The sequence below is a fragment of the Arachis hypogaea genome, chromosome 19, assembly GCF_003086295.3.
Source record: "Arachis hypogaea cultivar Tifrunner chromosome 19, arahy.Tifrunner.gnm2.J5K5, whole genome shotgun sequence".
NCBI lineage: Eukaryota > Viridiplantae > Streptophyta > Magnoliopsida > Fabales > Fabaceae > Arachis > Arachis hypogaea.
In genome coordinates, this window is record NC_092054.1 from 24,258,543 (window position 1) to 24,267,073 (window position 8,531).

The 8,531-nt window shown below is 40.6% G+C and overlaps 1 non-coding gene across 1 annotated transcript; it reads left to right on the forward strand.

The window, feature by feature from the left end:
- Positions 1 to 7,286: 7,286 nt before the first annotated feature.
- Positions 7,287 to 7,394, forward strand: LOC112780242 (small nucleolar RNA R71). Its single transcript, XR_003191094.1, has one exon. It is a non-coding gene; the product is annotated as a small nucleolar RNA R71 (small nucleolar RNA).
- The last annotated feature ends 1,137 nt before the right edge of the window (positions 7,395 to 8,531 follow it).

Below are 8,531 nucleotides of genomic sequence, written 5' to 3' on the forward strand. Positions count from 1 at the left end.
TAATTGTTACTTAGGTTCCTTGCTTGTGGAAACTTACATTTTCTTTTGAGCATATCACTGCCTTTGATTATGTTTTTTTCAATTGAGTCTCTGTTTACCTAATTGGCTCTAATTTGCATTGTTTGACTGTCTCCTCTTTGCTTTTGTGATTTTTATATGTTTCTCCTGAGTTGTATTCCATTTTTTATCCTCTTTCAGGATGCGTTGCAAGGGTAAGGAGAAATCCAACTCTTTGGCTCCTCCTCCTGCACGTCCGAGCACTCAGCCGGACAATTTTATTACTGAGGAAGCCCATGAGCAATATAAGAAGCTGAAAAAGAAAGCCTTCCACTATGAGAGGAAGCTCAGCATGCCAAAGAAATATGCGAAACTCATACATAATAGACTCGATTTCTACCAGTAGAAATTCGTAGAATTCGACCCTGTGGAGATCAATGAACACATGGTCAAAGAATTCTATGAAAATCTACTGAAAAGAGAGGCCACGACTGTTTTTCTGAGAGGTGTCACACTAGACACCTCTGATCATGCTTTAGAGGCCCTCTTACAGATTCTGCATATTCCTCCGGCCCGCGATACTTACCCAAATATAGTTGCGGACTTAAATGTGGGCAAGCTTTCCTTGGACCCTGTTCTGAAGAGGATTGGCCTACCAGAGGCCCGGTGGGAATACAGCAGAGGAGAGAACGCGGTACCACAAAACATAGCATGTGCTCATCTCCATCCTGAGGCGAGGATCTGGCAGCAGATCATTGCAGATTACATTTTGCCAAGCACACATGCTACTAACATTCGCGTCCGTGTGGCCGTACTACTTTGGGCCATTATGGAGGGGAAGAAGATCTCTGTTTTGACCCTCATCAGAGATTCGATGTGGAAGGTGACCCAACAACAGAAGTACAACGTTCCCTTCCCTTCGATGATCACCAGACTGGCCACGTTATCTGGGGTGGAGAGACGTCCGACAGACCGGACGTCTGTCTATATCAGCACCTAGCCATTCCTACCATACGAAGAGTATGATGGGCCACCACAGAAGAAGAGGAAGACCACAGAGCCACCATCATCATGAGAGCCATCAGCTCCACCACCACCATCAGCACCTTCAGCACCTGCACTTTGACTTCGGACACCTTATGAGCTGGGCCTGGACATTCTTCAGGCCATCCACCATTTTGAGCGCCGCAATGCGTGCCACTTTCAGTGGTTTGTGGCAAAATTTGAGGGTAAAGACCCTGGGCCTCCTCCTCTGGATACACCTGAGCCCGAGCCTGAGATTGAGCCTACAACATTGAGATAGACAGAGGAGCTGGTAGTGGAGCAGCCAACAGTCGAGGCTGAGTAGCCAGTAGTTGAGAGAGCTGAGGAGAGAGTAGAAACAGTGGCTGAGGAGGCAGCTGACCAGTCCGTTCAGGAGCCGACAGCTGCGACCGCCACAGAGCCGACCTATGCGATTATAGAGTATCAGTGACTTCAGCACCCACCACCGCCAGATGGTGGAGATTCTAAGATTTAACCACCCCGGTCCAATTTTTTGGCATGGAGGACCGTGCAACATCTAAGTGTGGGGTGGTATGCAAAATCGTGATCGTTTATTCCTTGGTAACAGCGCTAAAAACTTAATACGCACGTTCATAATCTTAGTTCTTTGTCACAACTTCGCACAACTAACCAGCAAGTGCACTGGGTCATCCAAGTAATAAACCTTACGTGAGTAAGGGTCGATCCCACGGAGATTGTCGGCTTGAAGCAAGCTATGGTCACCTTGTAAGTCTTAGTCATGCGGTTTCAAATGGTTATAGAGTTTTAATAATTAAAAGATAAATAAAATGTAAAATAAAGATAGAGATACTTATGTAATTCATTGGTGAGAATTTCAGATAAGCGTATGGAGATGCTTTTGTTTCTTCTGAATCTCTGCTTTCCTACTGTCTTCATCCAATCCTTCATACTCCTTTCTATGGCAAGCTTTATGTAGGGCATCACCGTTGTCAATGGCTACTTCCCGTCCTCTCAGTGAAAATGGTCCAAAATGCGCTGTCACTGCACGGCTAATCATCTGTTGGTTCTCGATCATACTGGAATAGGATTCAGTAATCCTTTTGCGTCTGTCACTACGCCCAGCACTCGCGAGTTTGAAGCTCGTCACAGCCATCCCTTCCCAGATCCTACTCGGAATACCACAGACAAGGTTTAGACTTCCGGATCTCAAGAATGGCCGCCAATAATTCTAGCCTATACCACGAAGACTCTGATCGTAGATCAGGAGGCTAAGAGATATACATTCAAGCTTGTTTACATGTAGAACGGAAGTGTTTGTCAGGCACGCGTTCATAAGTGAGAATGATGATGAGCGTCACATAATCATCACATTCATCATGTTCTTGTGTGCGAATGAATATCTTAGAGAAGAAATAGGCTTGAATTGAATAGAAAAACAAAAGTACTTTGCATTAATTCATGAGGAACAGCAGAGCTCCACACCTTAATCTATGGTGTGTAGAAACTCTACCGTTGAAAATACATAAGAACAAAGTCCAGGCATGTCCGAATGGCCAGCCCCCTAAACGTGATCAAAGGATCAAAAGATAATCCAAAGATGGTCCAAAATATGTAAAAACAATAGTAAAAAGTTCTATTTATACTAAACTAGTTACTAGGGTTTACAGAGATAAGTAAATGATGTAGAAATCCACTTTCGGGCCCACTTGGTGTGTGCTTGGGCTGAGCATTGAAGCTTTCACGTGTAGAGGTCTTTCTTGGAGTTAAACGCCAATTTATAACCTATTTCTAGCGTTTAACTCTGCTTTGCAACCTGTTTTTGGCATTTAACTCCAGAATAGGGCAGAAAGCTGACGTTGAACACCAGTTTGCATCGTCTAAACTCGGGCAAAGTATGGACTATTATATATTGCTGGAAAGCCCTGGATGTCTACTTTCCAACACAATTTATAGCGCGCCATTTGGACCCCTGTAGCTCCATAAAATCCACTTTGAGTTCATGGAGGTCAGAATCCAACAGCATCTGCAGTCCTTTTTCAACCTCTGAATTTGATTTTTGCTCAAGTCCCTCAATTTCAGCCAGAAATTACCTGAAATCACAGAAAAACACACAAACTCATAGTAAAGTCCAGAAATATGAATTTTATTTAAAAACTAATAAAAATATACTAAAAACTAACTAAATCATACTAAAAACTATGTAAAAATAATGCCAAAAAGCGTATAAATTATCCGCTCATCACAACACCAAACTTAAATTGTTGCTTGTCCCCAAGTAACAGAAAATCAAATAGGATAAAAAGAAGAGAATATACTATAAATTCCAAAATATCAATGAAACTTAGCTCCAATCAGATGAGCGGGACTAGTAGCTTTTTGCCTCTTGAATAGTTTTGGCATCTCCCTTTATCCATTGAAGTTCAGAATGATTGGCCTCTATAGGAACTTAGATTTTAGATAGTGTTATTGATTCTCCTAGTTCAGTATGTTGATTCTTGAACACAGCTACTTTATGAGTCTTGGCCGTGGCCCTAAGCACTTTGTTTTCCGGTATTACCACCGGATATATAAATGCCACAGACACATAATTGGGTGAACCTTTTCAGATTGTGACTCAGCTTTGCTAGAGTCCCCAATTAGAGGTGTCTAGGGTTCTTAAGCACACTCTTCTTTTTGCTTTGGATCTCGACTTTAACCGCTCAGTCTCAAGTTTTCACTTGACACCTTCACGCCACAAGTACATGGTTAGGGACAGCTTGGTTTAGCCGCTTAGGCCAGGATTTTATTCCTTTAGGCCCTCCTATCCACTGATGCTCAAAGCCTTGGATCCTTTTTATTACCCTTGCCTTTTGATTTTAAGGGATATTGGCTTTTTGCTCTTGCCTTTTGTTTTAAAGAGCTTTTGGCTTTTTTTGCTTGCTTTTTCTTTTTCTTTCTTCTTTTTTTTGCCATTTTTCTTTTTTTCTCTTTTTTTTCGCAAGCTTTTGTATTCACTGCTTTTTCTTGCTTCAAGAATCAATTTTATGATTTTTCAGATTATCAATAACATTTTTCCTTTTTCATCATTCTTTCAAGAGCCAACATATTTAACATTCATAAACCACAATATCAAAAGACATATGCACTGTTCAAGCATTCATTCAGAAAACAAAAAGTATTGTCACCACATCAAAATAATTAAACTAGTTTCAAGGATGAATTTGAAACCATGTACTTCTTGTTCTTTTGTTTTTAGAACAGTTTTCAATTAAGAGAGGTGATGGATTCATAGGAAATTCATAGCTTTAAGACATAGACACTTAAACACTAATGATCATATAGTAAAGACACAAACATAAATAAAACATAAGGCTCAAAAACCGAAAAATAGGAAAATAAGAACAAGGAGATTAAGGAACGGGTCCACCTTAGTGAGGGTGCGTCTTCCTCTTCTTGAAGAACCAATGGTGCTCTTGAGCTCCTTTATGTCTCTTCCTTGCCTTTGTTGCTTCATTCCTAGTGATTTTGGTGCTCCTATCCTCAGTTGCTCCCAATAGTTGTGTGGAGGAAAATGTATCCTTCAGGCATCTCGGGGATTTCTTGGTGAGGGAATTCCTCATGCTCTTGTTGAGGTCCATGAGTGGGCTCTGTTGTTGTGTAGTCAAATGCTCTACTACTGAGCTATGGACCCTTGAGATGAATCTCTCCATCTTCCATGACTCGGAGGTGGAAGCTTTTGTCTTCCCTTTCCTCTTTCTAGAGATTTCTCCGGCCTTAGGTGCCATTGGTGGTTATGGAAAAACAAAAAGCAATGCTTTTACCACACCAAACTTAAAAGGTTTGCTCGTCCTCGAGCAAAAGAAGAAACAAAGGATGAGAAGAAGAAGAGATGGAGAAGATGGAGGTGTGTGAATGGTTCGGCCAGGGGGTTTAGGTGGTTATGATGTGTGAAAAGGAAAGAGTGATGGTTTGAATTTGAGTGGGTGGGTGTAGGTGGGTTGTAAGATGGTTTTGGAGGAGTAATGGAGGTGATTGGTGGAGGTTATTTTGGGGAAGAGTGTTATGAAAAGGTGTGAGAGAGAGAGTTAGGGTATGTAGGGATCCTGTGGGCCACAGATCCTGTGGGGATCCTGTGGGGTCCACAGATCCAGTGGGGTCAAGGACTTAACATCCCTGCTCCAATTAGGCGTGTAAAACGCCCTTAGTATGCAATACTGGCGTTTAACGCCAGACTGCTGCCTGTTTTTGGCGTTAAACGCCCAAATGTAGCCTGTTTCTGGTGTTTAACGCCACTTCCATGCTCTGTTTTGGCATTAAACGCCAGTCTGGTGCTTGTTTCTGGCGTTTAATGCCAGCTTGATGCTTCTTTCTGGCGTTAAATACCAGTTTGATGCTTCTTACTGGTGTTTAAACGCCAGTAAGTTCTTCCTCTAGGGTGAGCTATTTTTAATGCTGTTTTTCATTCTGTTTTTGATTTTTCAGTAGTTTTTGTGACTTCACATGATCATCAACCTAAAGAAAACATAAAATAGAAATAATTAAATAACATTGGGTTGCGTCCCAACAAGCGCTTCTTTAATGTCAATAGCTTGACAGTGAACTCTCATGGAGCCTCACAGATGTTCAGAGCATTGTTGGGACCTCCCAACACCAAACTTAGAGTTTGAATGTGGGGGTTCAACACCAAACTTAGAGCTTGGTTGTGGCCTCCCAACACCAAACTTAGAGTTTGACTGTGGGGGCTTTGGTTGACTCTGCAGTGAGAGAAGCTTTTCATGCTTCCTCTCCATGGTTACAGAAGGAGATACTTAAGTTTTAAACACAAGGTTGTCCTCATTCAGTTGAAGGACCAACTCTCCTCTGTCCACATCAATCACAGCTTTTGCTGTGGCTAGGAAGGGTCTTCCAAGGATGATGGATTCATCCTCATCCTTCCCAGTGTCTAGGATTATGAAATCAACAGGGATGTAAAGGCCTTCAACCTTTACTAACACATCCTCTACTAGTCCATAAGCCTGTTTTCTTGAGTTGTCTGCTATCTCCAATGAGATTCTGGCAGCTTACACCTCAAAGATTCCTAGTTTCTCCATTATAGAGAGTGGCATTAAGTTTATGCCTGACCCCAGGTCACACAGAGCCTTCTCAAAGGTCATGGTGCCTATGTTACAGGGAATTAGGAATTTACCAGGATCCCGTTTCTTTTGAGGCAAAGTGTGATGAACCCAGATATTTAGTTCATTAATGAGCAATAGAGGCTCATCCTCCCAAGTCTCATTACCAAATAGCTTGGCATTCAGCTTCATGATTGCTCCTAAATACTGGGCAACTTGCCCTTGAACAATGTCTTCATCTTCTTCAGAAGATGAATAGTCATCAGAGCTCATGAATGGTAAAAGGAGGTTCAATGGAATCTCTATGGTCTCTAGATGAGCCTCAGATTCCTTTGGTTCCTCAAAGGAAAACTCCTTATTGGTCACTGAACGTCCCAGGAGGTCTTCCTCACTAGGATTCACGTCCTCCTCCTCCTCTTTGGGTTCGGCCACACCAAGTAAGGTTATGGCCTTGCACTCTCTTTTTGGATTCTCTTCTGTATTGCTTGGGAGAGTACTAGGAGAAGTTTTAGTGACTCTTTTACTCAGCTGGCCCACTTGTGCCTCCAAATTTCTAATGGAGGATCTTGTTTTGTTTATGAAACTCAAAGTGGCTTTAGATAGATCAGAGACTATATTTGCTAAGCTAGATGGATTCTGCTCAGAATTCTCTGTCTGTTGCTGAGTGGATGATGGAAAAGGCTTGTTATTGCTAAACCTGTTTCTTCCACCATTATTAAAGTCTTGTTGAGGCTTTTGTTGATCCTTCCATGAGAAATTTGGATGATTTCTCCATGAGGGATTATAGGTGTTTCCATAGGGTTCACCCATGTAATTCACCTCTGCTATTGCAGGGTTCTCAGGATCATAAGCTTCTTCTTCAGAAGATGCCTCTTTAGTACTGTTGGATGCAGCTTGCAATCCATTCAGACTCTGAGAAATTATATTGACTTGCTGAGTCAATATTTTGTTCTGAGCAAATATGGCATTCAGAGCATCAATTTCAAGAACTCCCTTCCTCTGAGGCGTCCCATTACTCATAGGATTCCTTTCAGAAGTGTACATGAACTGGTTGTTTGCAACCATGTCAATGAGTTCTTGAGCTTCTGCAGGCGTTTTCTTTAGGTAAATGGATCCACCTGCAAAATGGTCCAATGACATCTTTGATAATTCAGACAGACCATCATAGAATATATCCAGGATGGTCCATTCTAAAAGCATGTCAAAAGGACACTTTTTGGTCAGTTGCTTGTATCTCTCCCAAGCTTCATAGAGGGATTCACCTTCTTTCTGTTTGAAGGTTTGAACATCCACTCTAAGCTTGCTAAGCTTTTGAGGAAGAAAGAACTTGGCTAAGAAAGCCGTGACCAGCTTATCCCAAGAGTTCATGCTATCTTTAGGTTGAGAGTCCAACCATATTCTAGCTCTGTCTCTTACAGCAAACGGGAAAAGCATAAGCCTGTAGACCTCGGGATCAACCCCATTGGTCTTAACAGTATCACAGATCTGCAAGAATTCAGTTAAGAACTGAAAAGGATCTTTTGATGGAAGTCCATGAAACTTGCAGTTCTGTTGCATTAGAGAAACTAATTGAGGCTTTAGCTCAAAATTGTTTGCTCCAATTGCAGGGATTGAGATGCTTCTTCCATTTAAGTTGGAATTTGGTGCAGTAAAGTCACCAAGCATCTTCCTTACACCTCCACCATTGTTATTGGTTTCGGCCATCTCTACTTCTTTTTCGAAAATTTCAGTAAAGTCCTCTTCAGAGTGTTGTGCCTTAGCTTCTCTTAGCTTCCTCTTTAGAGTCCTTTCAGGTTCCGGATCAGCTTCAACAAGAATGTTCTTGTCCTTGCTCCTGCTCATATGAAAAAGAAGAGAACAGAAAATAATAGGGATCCTCTTTGCCACAGTAGAGAGGTTCCTTTATGTGAGTAGAAGAGAAGAGAAAGAATTCGAACACATAAAGAGGGAGAGGGTTCAAATTTTTAAGAAGAAGAGAAGTGTTAGTAGATAAATAAATAATTAGAAGGAGATGAGAGGGGGAAGAATTCGAAAATAAAATAAAATAAAATAAAAATATTTTTGTTTTTAATTTAAAATTAAAGTTAAAATTCGAAAATAAACTAAAAATAAAATAAAATTAAATTAAAATTTAAAACAATTAGTTAATTAAAAAGGAATTTTGAAAAAGAGGTTAGTGATTTTCGAAAATTAGAGAGAGAGAATTAGTTAGGTAGTTTTGAAAAAGATAAGAATCAAACAAAAAGATAAGATTAATTGAAAAAGATTTGAAAATCAATTTTGAAAAGATAAGAGGTTAGAAAATATTTTGAAAAAGATGTGATTGACATTGAAAAAGATATGATTGAAAATCATTTTGAAAAAGATTTGAATTGGAAATTAAAAAGATTTGATTTTTTTGAAATTAAAGTTGATTACTTGACTAACAAGAAACAAAAA